Raw genomic sequence first — 12,925 nt, 5'->3', positions numbered from 1 at the left:
TATGAAGTGATATTGTTTTTGATGGAAGCTAATAAGAAATGTGACATAAGTGTATGACTTATAAATTGTTTTTATTAAATATAAACATATCACTTTAAAGACATGGTTTGTCAAATCTGAAGGGGTGGGGGTCAAAAAAGTGTAATGCATTTTTAAAAATAAAATTTACAAGTTGAAAAGTTTCCAAAATTACCAAAATGCATTTAAAATTTCCAAAAAATATTTTAAGTATATCTATCCACTTAATTTTTATTGGTAAAATATTTTCCCAATTTTCAGTTTTACAGTTATTTAATTATTTATTTCGTTAATTTACAAGTAGGCGATGTTTGCTCTTAGCGCCTTTCTGAACAACCTCACGTTTTTATAGTGTGTTTGTGGCACTGCAATATCTTAACATTATCACGTCCGTTGAATAATGGCTATTGGAAACAGGGAGATTCTTTGGGTCACAAGAAAAAAAAAATAAATAAATATTCTGTTTCTGAACGATAATCAACAAAATAAATAATTTCACACAATTCCCTTCTTCAATGACAAACAATTGTATTTTTGGCATGCGAAATATGTTGATAATTCAATTTTTTCCACTGAAATTGAAAATGAATCAGATGATCGGTTGATCGACATTAAAGTAATTTGGGTACATGTTTTTTGGTTTTAATTATTTGCAATTTTTCAAAATGTCATAACGTTTGAATAATGATCTAATTTTATTGTGATATGTCGTTATATGACTAAAATGTCGTTTAGTTATTTGTGTTTATTCGAGGATATTCCCTAATTTATTAAAAAGTTTTTATCGCTTGACATCAAGATAAGGCAGGAATGTAAATATTGGGAAAGATGAGTGTTCGAAGTATAAATAATTTGAGAACATTTTTTGAGACTTCGAATGATTTTGGATTTGGCAAAATCGTGCGGACCCTGTTCCAGAAAACCACAAGTTCTAGATCACAAAGAAGAAGATCACAAAGTCTTCCTGTAGAAGACCACAAGGTCGTCTCACAGAGGACCACCACGTGTTCCTATAGAAGACCACCATGTCTTCTTATAGAAGGCCACAACGTCTTCCACTAGAAAACCACTAAGGTCTTCATATAATTTTTCTGATTGAAGACCACATGGGTGACGTAGGGGATGAAAGATGCTAAGCAACGGCCCTGATCGTCTTTAACATGACATAACCCAGGACGTGTCTTGGTCCCTCTTTCAATCATCTCCCTGTGCTGTCACCTGGAGATTTGCATTTAACACTCGTTAAAGGTAATCAGCCAGCATGTACCGCACGTTCACGCAAAAGAACATTAAGTACTTTAGTTGTGCATTGGGCTAGCAACCCACGACTCCAAAAACATCGTATGTGCTATGGAAAACAAGAAAAATCAAACCCAATAAAGTTTACGATCCCCGTAATGTTTTAAGGTCCATGATCTGCGAATCTGCACCTTGAATATTCGGACGTCTGGCCTCCAGCTTCACCCCAGTGAATGAAAGAGTTGCCCAATTTGGATAAATGCAAAATTGTTCAACATCAGTCTTGTTTGGGCTCATGCTCCCACTTAAGACAAAAACGAACAGACCAAAGAAATATTTGACGAGCTGTTAGAAGAAACATATGACCGTAGTCCTGCCCATGTCATTAAAATTATTCTAAGCGATTTTAATATCAAAATTAGAAAGGAGAAAATCGTAGACCCGGCAGTCGGGAAATTCAGTCTGCACAGTGAAACATCAGACATTGGAATGAAGCTAATAGACTTCGCTGTGGCAAAAAAGTGGTAGTTAGCAGCACCAGATTTCAGCATCTCCACATTTATAAGGGTACATGGCAACCTCTAGACTACAAATGAAGAAATCAAATCGATCACGTTGTGATAGAAGGAAGACATTCATCGAGTTGAATGTACGATCGTTCTTAGGAGCAAACATTGATTCGGAGCAAATGTACGTACCCAATAATACGTAGCAAATAGAGTACGAACAGACACAATACGGAAGTTGAACAATGGTAAGCTGCAAACACAGCCGAAAGCCACAGCATATTCCACTCAACTGGTCCAATTTCTTAATCAAAGCACTCCTCTTTCCGATAACAATGCAGCACAGTAGCAAAGTATTGTCCACTCCATGCAAATAGCTGCAACACAAATACTAGGATACCAGAGACCCCCACCAAGGATCCCACGGTATGACCAGCAGTGTCGTGCTATACCCGAAAAGAAAAATGCCGCATATATGGCAACTATACAATCACCTCCTAGTGCACGAGAGAGGTTTCGGTAGAAAAGGGGAGAGGAGACACGTCATTTTAGCACATAAAAGAAATAAATGGAAAAGTGGGAGCCTAAAAAAACCGAGATGCCAGAATTAAGTCCAAAAATTCTATTAAAATATGAAAAATCGAACTGACGGCTTTGACATCCTCCTGTAGAGACCAACAATTTAGTAACAGATACAGATAGTTTGCTTAAGATATGGAAGAAGCATTTTTCCAAACTGTTGGCATCCAATACTAGCGAAGACGACGAAGATACCACAGATCCAATCCCAGCAGATGGATCCAATCCCAGAAGACGCGTACCCAACGATTGAGACCTGAGCAACCTGTGTCCCGGCCACAAGAAAGAACACGGAAAGAAAAATGCTTCGTTGTATCAACGAACGGGTTTCATTGATTATTTTTCATTGATGCTATGAAACGTTCCATTAATATAATGAAATGTTTCATTTATGCAATGAAACTTTACGTTATTTAAAATTCAATAATTTTTGGTTTCATTGTATAAACGAAACGGATTTTATTGATACAACGAAACTTTTAATTTCTATAAATTTAAGAAAACAAGTAAAAAAGTATCAGTCGGCTTAGCCGACAGAGATATACCCTCAGCCAGTTTAATTTGAAACAGTTTATTCCAAAAAATACTTCATACGCACAAAAATGTGGATTAGGATTAAAGTTCAAAAGGATTGCGGAGGAGGTACTTAAAGGATTGGACCGACATAGTCCATTATGGAAGTGGATCCTATTTTGGGAGTCATATATTTTCGATAGATATCGCGCTCACTAGTCATTTCAGTTGGTCATTGTATAACTTTTACACCAGTATTCCAGGAAGCATAGACTTGTCCACGAAAAACATAACATTCCTAAGGAGAAAAAAATTTAGACAAAATATTGAAATACCCAATTTGTTGCTCCGTTCAAGAGACATCGTGCATACCATTTTAGTGACATTCTTTAAATATTGGGGGGAAGTACCGGAAGCTGTGACCGGTATTACCCATCTGCAAACTGAAACAAAGTTTGTACAAAATATGACGAAGGCCAAATATTGGACCAAATCGGTTGATAAGTTTGAGGGTTATCGTGCTCTTCAGCCACTACATATGGTGCCATAGGGGTTTTTTACACCTTTCGGGCTGTTTTCTCAAGAAGTATGGACTTGCCCCTGAAAAAATATTTACTGTCGTAATTGAGGCAGCGAATGCAAGTTGCTTCAACAAAAATCAAAGTGATTCGAGCGCAGGTCTTAAAGTTAACTTATCCGAAATTTTGTGTGGGAGGTACCCGAAGGAGTGGACAAATATAGTCAATATTCGAACCTGGTGGTTATATTAGGTTGTGTAAAGTATGGACCAAATCGGTCACTCCCATCAAGAGTTTTAGTGCGCACAATTTTTCCGAACATTTTTGAACTTTTATGGGGGAGGTACCTGAAGGAGTGGACCGATATGGCTTATCTTCGAACTTAAACTTTGTTTGGACAAAATATTACGAAGGTCAAAGTTTAGACCCAATCGGCAGATCCATTCGAGAGTTATCGTGCGCTACAACCACTCCACAAACCGTGTCAGGCTATTTTCTCAGGAAGTATGGACTTGCCCCTGATGAAGCTTATACCGTTATATGGGGGGCAGTGAATGCAAGCTGCTACAACAAAAATCAAAGCGATTCGTGACCAGGTCCTAAACTAAACTTTTCCGAAATTTTGTGTGGGAGATACCCGAAGGAATGGACCGATTGAGTCCATGTTGGAACCTCATCTAAGTCTGGTAGAAATTTCACGAAGTGCAAAGTATGAATCAAATCGGTTACCTTCTTCAAGAGTTATGGTATGCACACATTTTCCGAACTTTTCGGAACTTTTGTGGGGGAGGTACTGGTAGGAGTGGACCGATATAACCCATCTTCGAACTTAAATTAATTTTGTGTGGGAGATACCCGAAGGAATGGACCGATTGAGTCCATGTTGGAACCTCATCTAAGTCTGGTAGAAATTTCACGAAGTGCAAAGTATGAATCAAATCGGTTACCTTCTTCAAGAGTTATGGTATGCACACATTTTCCGAACTTTTCCGAACTTTTGTGGGGGAGGTACTGGTAGGAGTGGACCGATATAACCCATCTTCGAACTTAAATTAAGTTTGGACATAATATTGCGAAAGCCAAATTTTGGACCAAATCGGTTCATCCGTTCGAGAGTTATCGTGCGTACCAGCCAGGCAGACAGACGGACGGACATTGCTCAATCGTCTCCAAATTGTCTGAAACACATTTCGTCCAAACATACTTGGGGTCTAAAACCATTATTTCGATGAGGCACATTTTGTCCGTATGAAAGTGTATATACCCTCGTTAGCATAACTGCTGAGGGTATAAAAATGGAAAAGTGGCATGGACGCCAACCATCAATAGGCTTCTTTCTCTGTGAGACCCCCATCAACCCCCAAAATTTCGTGAGGATCCTATCAAAATTCCGACCTGTAGTGTGATTGCACAAAAATGGAAAAAGGGATGCATTACCGACTATTGCGATATCTCTGTTGTTTGACCACCTATGACAACCTAGTTCACATCGTTGTAAAGGTGATATTTTCTATTTTCCTTGCCATGTTTTGCTTTCGATATACCTTTTACAGAAGAGAGATATTCGCTTTGAGATAAAATGTTGGCCGTTTCTCCAAATAAGTTTTTTTTTCACATTCTGACCCCTGAATAATATCCGACCATTAACAAATTCAATAGGTTTTTTTTTTCCTCTGTGGGACCCCCATTAACTCCCAAAATTTCGTGACGATCCAATCAAAATTGCGACGTGTAGCGTGATTACAAAAAAATTAAAAAATGGGATGTATTACCGACTATTGCGATATCTCCATTATTTGGCCACCTACGCCAAACTGCTTTACATCTTTGTAAAGATGGGATTTTCTACTTTCAGGATTTTCTACTTCAGACCAGATTGGCTTTTTGAAGGTCCCCAACCAAAGCTGTGATATTCGTCATTATTATTAAAATCGCAAAAATGAAAAGTTGTGTTCTATTAGCAGCTATTGCGATATCTTCGTTGTTTGACCCCCTACGATAACCTACGTTACATCGTTGCAAAGGTGATGTTTTCTACTTTTATTAGGTTTTGCTTTTGATACACCCCATATAGAAGCAGAGATATTCGCTTTGAAATAAAATGTTGACTTTTTCTCCAAATACGTTTTTTTGCGCATTCCAACCCCTGAATATTATCTGACCAACACAAAAATCAAAATTTGGTGACGATCGCATTCAAATTGCGACCTGTAGCGTGATAGCAAGGTTTAGATGGACAGACGGACGGACCATTATTCTTATAACACCCTCCCCACATATTGGTGTGGGGTATAACAATTTGAAGTCGATTTACCCATGTTCGTCCGTCTGGCTGTCTGGTGCGCACAATAACTCTAGAACGGATCAATCGATTTGGTTCAACATGTGGCTCTCGTAATATTTTGTTCAAACTTAGATCAAGTTCGAAGATGGACCATATCGGTCCTCCCCCACAAAAGTTCAACACTTTTCGCTAAAATGGTGCACACGATAATTCCCGAATGCTTGGTTGCACATCATAATATTTCTACGAGTTCGAATATAGGCGATATATGTATGTCAACTACTTCAGGTACCCTCCACACAAAATTTCGGAAAAGTGTAGTTTAAGACCTCCTCTCGATCCCTTTACTCTATTCTCTGCCCACATTACGATGGTACAAGTTTTTTCAGGGAGAATGAGAAAATCGTACAACCGCTGTAAAAACGCCCTACGTAAAATTTCTTCCTTACAATGGTCAACATTTTGCTTGAGGCCAAGGTTAGGGCTATCTAAAGATCTTTTTCAAATTTTTACCGAAGGTACTCCTGATCCTGTTTTGAGCAATAGTAAATTTCTCGAGGGCAACTCCATGCTTCTTCACAAGTGCTTTAAATCAAATAAATCAAAATGGACTTAGTTGGCCCACTCCTTCAAATATATCGTAAAAGTTCAACACTATTCAACACTTCCACTATATTCGACGGTATTTGACTTGGTCATAGATCTTTCAATTCTTTGTCGACAAAGCCAACCGATATTTTTTTAATTGTTATTTTATAAATTAAGGAAAAAAGATTTTATTCAAATGTATGTAAGGCCGTATCTCCTTGCCAATGCGCTGAGGGTGTATAACAGTCGGCTAAGATGCGTGATTCTTTCAATATCAATTGTTTACATTGTTTTTATGAGATTTAAACCTAAGTTCAAAACTGTTTCCATTTAAGGTCATTTGAGCGATCAGTTGCCTGACAGCCGAAGTACTGAAAAAAGATCGCCACATTACAAACTAAGAGGATTATTTAAATTAATTTGCAGTTTTTGTCAAAGTGTAAGCTTATTACACTACCCACGTAATGGTTGTCAATAATTTTCCTGTTTTTTTTGTTATTTTTGTTTTTAAACATTTTGTTGATCTTGGCAATGAAATTCCATTTGGCTTATAACAACCTCACAATCAATTTGGTTCTATATTGCAAAAATAAAGAAAAAAATATTTTTCAAAATTAATTATTCAAGTGTTTTATAAGTAGCACTCTGTGTGGGTGTGAAAAACAAACTCAGGCCTAAATATTGTTTCTGCAACAAGGCTTAAGGCGAAAGGAGACCAAGCAGTTGTGGGAGGTGACAAGGCAAATATGTATTGAGCCACTTGGCATATTTACACTAATTGCCTTACAGTGTTACTGGCAAAGTAGTCCCAAATAACTGACATTCTCGAAAATGAACGTTGCATATCGCTCATAATTGAACTGCAAGCAGTTTGTCGGGCTGGCCATCATATGCCAGATTACGTATTACGTAGTCATGGTGTCGACGTATGTGGTGGCTGTTGTCGGTCGGTAGATCTCCAAGCCGTCATTACAACACACTTCTGTTTCACATTAAATCATTGCAGCAATTAAATGATGTCATAGTCTGTATTTATTTATGAATAATGATGACGGAATGCCGGGTAGTCTGACTGCCCAGCCATTCCGACAAGCACTGCAAAGAATGTTGACGCTTACTTGGTGACTTCTATTTGATCAATTTTGAAAGACAGCCAACAACAGAAACTGATGACGCCGCAAAAAAGCGTCATCAATTTAATGGCGATAAACGTACCTTCTTGCCGCCTCCACAGCGCAATGTGCTGAGCTTTTTGTTTATGTTTGAATTTTAATTAAAATATTTGTTGTTTTTTGATGTTTGTTTTTTCTCGGTGTATATATGGAATATTGTTTTTATTTTTTTTTTTGCGTTAAGAAATAAACATTTTTACTGTTTATTCGGCCACCAATATCGCATTTGCTGTGTGGACAAAAGTGAAACAACAAAAATAGAAGAGTAAGAGCAAATAATTAGAAACAGCTCTAGTGCTGAAGTCAAGTGGAGTATGGCACAGTGTTTTGCAGTATATACATAAAACAAAGTCGTTTTCGGCAATTTACGCACAGGCAATTTACAGAAGCAACTTTTCTTTTCGAAAGGGTGTTAAGAAGCACCCTTTTCTCATTGAAAGGGTGTTAAGAAGCACCCGTTTCTCATTGAAAGGGTGTTAAGAAGCACCCTTTTCTCATTGAAAGGGTGTTAAGAAGCGCCCTTTCTTCTAGAAAGGGTGTTAAGAAGCGCCCTTTCTTCTAGAAAGGGTGTTAAGAAGCACCCTTTCTTCTAGAAAGGGTGTTAAGAAGCACTCTTTCTTCTAGAAAGGGTGTTAAGAAGCACTCTTTCTTCTAGAAAGGGTGTTAAGAAGCACCCTTTCTTCTAGAAAGGGTGTTAAGAAGCACCCTTTTCTCATTGACACCATTTCTTCTAGAAAGGGTGTTAAGAAGCACCCTTTCTCCTAGAAAGGGTGTTAAGAAGCACCCTTTTTTCTAGAAAGGGTGTTAGGAAGCATATTTTCTTCTAGAAAGGGTGTTAAGAACCACCGTTTCTTCTAGAAAGGGTGTTAAGAACCACCGTTTCTTCTAGAAAGGGTGTTAAGAACCGCCGTTTCTTCTAGAAAGGGTGTTAAGAACCACCGTTTCTTCTAGAAAGGGTTTAGGAAGAACCCTTTCTTCTAGAAAGGGTGTTAAGAAGCACCCTTTCTTCTAGAAAGGGTGTTAAGAAGCACCCTTTCTTCTAGAAAGGGTGTTAAGAAGCACCCTTTCTTCTAGAAAGGGTGTTAAGAAGCACCCTTTCTTCTAGAAAGGGTGTTAAGAAGCACCCTTTCTTCTAGAAAGGGTGTTAAGAAGCACTTTTTCTTCTAGAAAGGGTGTTAAGAAGCACCCTTTCTTCTAGAAAGGGTGTTAAGAAGCACTCTTTCTTCTAGAAAGGGTGTTAAGAAGCACCCTTTCTTCTAGAAAGGGTGTTAAGAAGCACTCTTTCTTCTAGAAAGGGTGTTAAGAAGCTCCCTTTCTTCTAGAAAGGGTGTTAAGAAGCACCCTTTCGTCTAGAAAGGGTGTTAAGAAGCACCATTTCTTCTAGAAAGGGTGTTAAGAAGCACCCTTTCTTCTAGAAAGGGTGTTAAGAAGCACCCTTTCTTCTAGAAATGGTGTTAAGAAGCAGCCTTTCTTCTAGAAAGGGTGTTAAGAAGCACCCTTTCTTCTAAAAAGGGTGTTAAGAAGCAGCCTTTCTTCTAGAAAGGGTGTTAAGAAGCAGCCTTTCTTCTAGAAAGGGTGTTAAGAAGCACCCTTTCTTCTAGAAAGGGTGTTAAGAAGCACCCTTTCTTTTAGAAAGGGTGTTAAGAAGCACCCTTTCTTCTAGAAAGGGTGTTAAGAAGCACCCTTTCTTCTAGAAAGGGTGTTAAGAAGCACCCTTTCTTCTAGAAAGGGTGTTAAGAAGCACTCTTTCTTCTAGAAAGGGTGTTAAGAAGCACCCTTTCTTCTAGAAAGGGTGTTAAGAAGCACCCTTTCTTCTAGAAAGGGTGTTAAGAAGCACCCTTTCGTCTAGAAAGGGTGTTAAGAAGCACCATTTCTTCTAGAAAGGGTGTTAAGAAGCACCCTTTCTTCTAGAAATGGTGTTAAGAAGCAGCCTTTCTTCTAGAAAGGGTGTTAAGAAGCAGCCTTTCTTCTAGAAAGGGTGTTAAGAAGCAGCCTTTCTTCTAGAAAGGGTGTTAAGAAGCACCCTTTCTTCTAGAAAGGGTGTTAAGAAGCACCCTTTCTTTTAGAAAGGGTGTTAAGAAGCACCCTTTCTTCTAGAAAGGGTGTTAAGAAGCACCCTTTCTTCTAGAAAGGGTGTTAAGAAGCACCCTTTCTTCTAGAAATGGCGTTAAGAAGCACCCTTTCTTCTAGAAAGGGTGTTAAGAAGCACCCTTTCTTCTAGAAAGGGTGTTAGGAAGCACATTTTCTTCTAGAAAGGATGTTAAGAACCACCGTTACTTCTAGAAAAGGTTTAGGAAGAACCCTTTCTTCTAGAAAGGGTGTTAAGAAGCACCCTTTCTTCTAGAAAGGGTGTTAAGAAGCACCCTTTCTTCTAGAAAGGGTGTTAAGAAGCACCCTTTCTTCTAGAAAGGGTGTTAAGAAGCACCCTTTCTTCTAGAAAGGGTGTTAAGAAGCACCCTTTCTTCTAGAAAGGGTGTTAAGAAGCACCCTTTCTTCTAGAAAGGGTGTTAAGAAGCACCCTTTCTTCTAGAAAGGGTGTTAAGAAGCACCCTTTCTTCTAGAAAGGGTGTTAAGAAGCACCCTTTCTTTTAGAAAGGGTGTTAAGAAGCACCCTTTCTTCTAGAAAGGGTGTTAAGAAGCACCCTTTCTTCTAGAAAGGGTGTTAAGAAGCACCCTTTCTTTTAGAAAGGGTGTTAAGAAGCACCCTTTCTTTTAGAAAGGGTGTTAAGAAGCACCCTTTCTTCTAGAAAGGGTGTTAAGAAGCACCCTTTCTTCTAGAAAGGGTGTTAAGAAGCACCCTTTCTTCTAGAAAGGGTGTTAAGAAGCACCCTTTCTTCTAGAGAGGGTGTTAAGAAGCACCCTTTCTTCTAGAAAGGGTGTTAAGAAGCACCCTTTCTTCTAGAAAGGGTGTTAAGAAGCACCCTTTCTTCTAGAAAGGGTGTTAAGAAGCACCCTTTCTTCTAGAAAGGGTGTTAAGAAGCACCCTTTCTTCTAGAAAGGGTGTTAAGAAGCACCCTTTCTTCTAGAAATGGTGTTAAGAAGCACCCTTTCTTTTAGAAAGGGTGTTAAGAAGCACCCTTTCTTCTAGAAATGGCGTTAAGAAGCACCCTTTCTTCTAGAAAGGGTGTTAAGAAGCACCCTTTTTTCTAGAAAGGGTGTTAGGAAGCACATTTTCTTCTAGAAAGGGTGTTAAGAACCACCGTTTCTTCTAGAAAGGGTGTTAAGAAGCACCCTTTCTTCTAGAAAGGGTGTTAAGAAGCACCCTTTCTTCTAGAAAGGGTGTTAAGAAGCACCCTTTCTTCTAGAAAGGGTGTTAAGAAGCACCCTTTCTTCTAGAAAGGGTGTTACGAAGCACCCTTTCTTCTAGAAAGGGTGTTAAGAAGCACCCTTTCTTCTAGAAAGGGTGTTACGAAGCACCATTTCTTCTAGAAAGGGTGTTAAGAAGCACCCTTTCTTATAGAAAGGGTGTTAAGAAGCACCCTTTCTTCTAGAAAGGGTGTTAAGAAGCACCCTTTCTTATAGAAAGGGTGTTAAGAAGCACCCTTTCTTCTAGAAAGGGTGTTAAGAAGCACCCTTTCTTATAGAAAGGGTGTTAAGAAGCACCCTTTCTTCTAGAAAGGGTGTTAAGAAGCACCCTTTCTTCTAGAAAGGGTGTTAAGAAGCACCCTTTCTTCTAGAAAGGGTGTTAAGAAGCACCCTTTCTTCTAGAAAGGGTGTTAAGAAGCACCCTTTCTTCTAGAAAGGGTGTTAAGAAGCACCCTTTCTTCTAGAAAGGGTGTTAAGAAGCACCCTTTCTTCTAGAAAGGGTGTTAAGAAGCACCCTTTCTTCTAGAAAGGGTGTTAAGAAGCACCCTTTCTTCTAGAAAGGGTGTTAAGAAGCACCCTTTCTTCTAGAAAGGGTGTTAAGAAGCACCCTTTCTTCTAGAAAGGGTGTTAAGAAGCACCCTTTCTTCTAGAAAGGGTGTTAAGAAGCACCCTTTCTTCTAGAAAGGGTGTTAAGAAGCACCCTTTCTTCTAGAAAGGGTGTTAAGAAGCACCCTTTCTTCTAGAAAGGGTGTTAAGAAGCACCCTTTCTTCTAGAAAGGGTGTTAAGAAGCACCCTTTCTTCTAGAAAGGGTGTTAAGAAGCACCCTTTCTTCTAGAAAGGGTGTTAAGAAGCAGCCTTTCTTCTAAAAAGGGTGTTAAGAAGCATTCTTTCTTCTAGAAAGGGTCTTAAGAAGCACCCTTTTGGATAGAAAGGGTCTTAAGAAGCACCCTTTTGGATAGAAAGGGTCTTAAGAAGCACCCTTTTGGATAGAAAGGGTCTTAAGAAGCACCCTTTTGGATAGAAAGGGTCTTAAGAAGCACCCTTTTGGATAGAAAGGGTCTTAAGAAGCACCCTTTTGGATAGAAAGGGTCTTAAGAAGCACCCTTTTGGATAGAAAGGGTGTTAAGAAGCACCCTTTTGGATAGAAAAGGTGGATAGAAAGGGTGTTAAGAAGCACCCTTTTGGATAGAAAGGGTGTTAAGAAGCACCCTTTTGGATAGAAAGGGTGTTAAGAAGCACCCTTTTGGATAGAAAGGGTGTTAAGAAGCACCCTTTTGGATAGAAAGGGTCTTAAGAAGCACCCTTTTGGATAGAAAGGGTGTTAAGAAGCACCCTTTTGGATAGAAAGGGTCTTAAGAAGCACCCTTTTGGATAGAAAGGGTCTTAAGAAGCACCCTTTTGGATAGAAAGGGTCTTAAGAAGCACCCTTTTGGATAGAAAGGGTCTTAAGAAGCACCCTTTTGGATAGAAAGGGTCTTAAGAAGCACCCTTTTGGATAGAAAGGGTCTTAAGAAGCACCCTTTTGGATAGAAAGGGTGTTAAGAAGCACCCTTTTGGATAGAAAGGGTGTTAAGAAGCACCCTTTTGGATAGAAAGGGTCTTAAGAAGCACCCTTTTGGATAGAAAGGGTCTTAAGAAGCACCCTTTTGGATAGAAAGGGTCCTTTTGGATAGAAAGGGTCTTAAGAAGCACCCTTTTGGATAGAAAGGGTCTTAAGAAGCACCCTTTTGGATAGAAAGGGTGTTAAAAAGCACCCTTTTGGATAGAAAGGGTGTTAAGAAGCACCCTTTTGGATAGAAAGGGTGTTAAGAAGCACCCTTTTGGATAGAAAGGGTCTTAAGAAGCACCCTTTTGGATAGAAAGGGTCTTAAGAAGCACCCTTTTGGATAGAAAGGGTCTTAAGAAGCACCCTTTTGGATAGAAAGGGTCTTAAGAAGCACCCTTTTGGATAAAAACGGTCTTAAGAAGCACCCTTTTGGATAGAAAGGGTCTTAAGAAGCACCCATTCGGACAGAGAGTATTTTAAGAAGCACCCTTTCGGATAGAAAGGATATTAAGAAACACTTTTTCTAATCGAACAATTTTAAAAACCTCCCTTTCGGATAGAAAGCGTCTTGATGGCTTTTTAAGAAAAAAACATATAAAAAATTAAAATTCCCACCCACATTGCTCCTCTTTTCAAACACTGTGGCATTGCCCAA

At 39.0% G+C, this 12,925-nt stretch overlaps 1 protein-coding gene across 1 annotated transcript in view; it reads right to left on the bottom strand.

Moving 5' to 3' along the window:
- Positions 1 to 12,925, bottom strand: part of Syn (synapsin) — a 135,770-nt gene that overhangs the window by 45,984 nt on the left and 76,861 nt on the right. The gene's annotated exons all lie outside the window — the stretch shown is intronic.

The sequence above is a fragment of the Musca autumnalis genome, unplaced genomic scaffold, assembly GCF_047663935.1.
Source record: "Musca autumnalis isolate F117 unplaced genomic scaffold, ASM4766393v1 scaffold_1, whole genome shotgun sequence".
Classification (NCBI taxonomy): domain Eukaryota; kingdom Metazoa; phylum Arthropoda; class Insecta; order Diptera; family Muscidae; genus Musca; species Musca autumnalis.
This window is presented reverse-complemented; position numbering and strand designations above follow the sequence as displayed.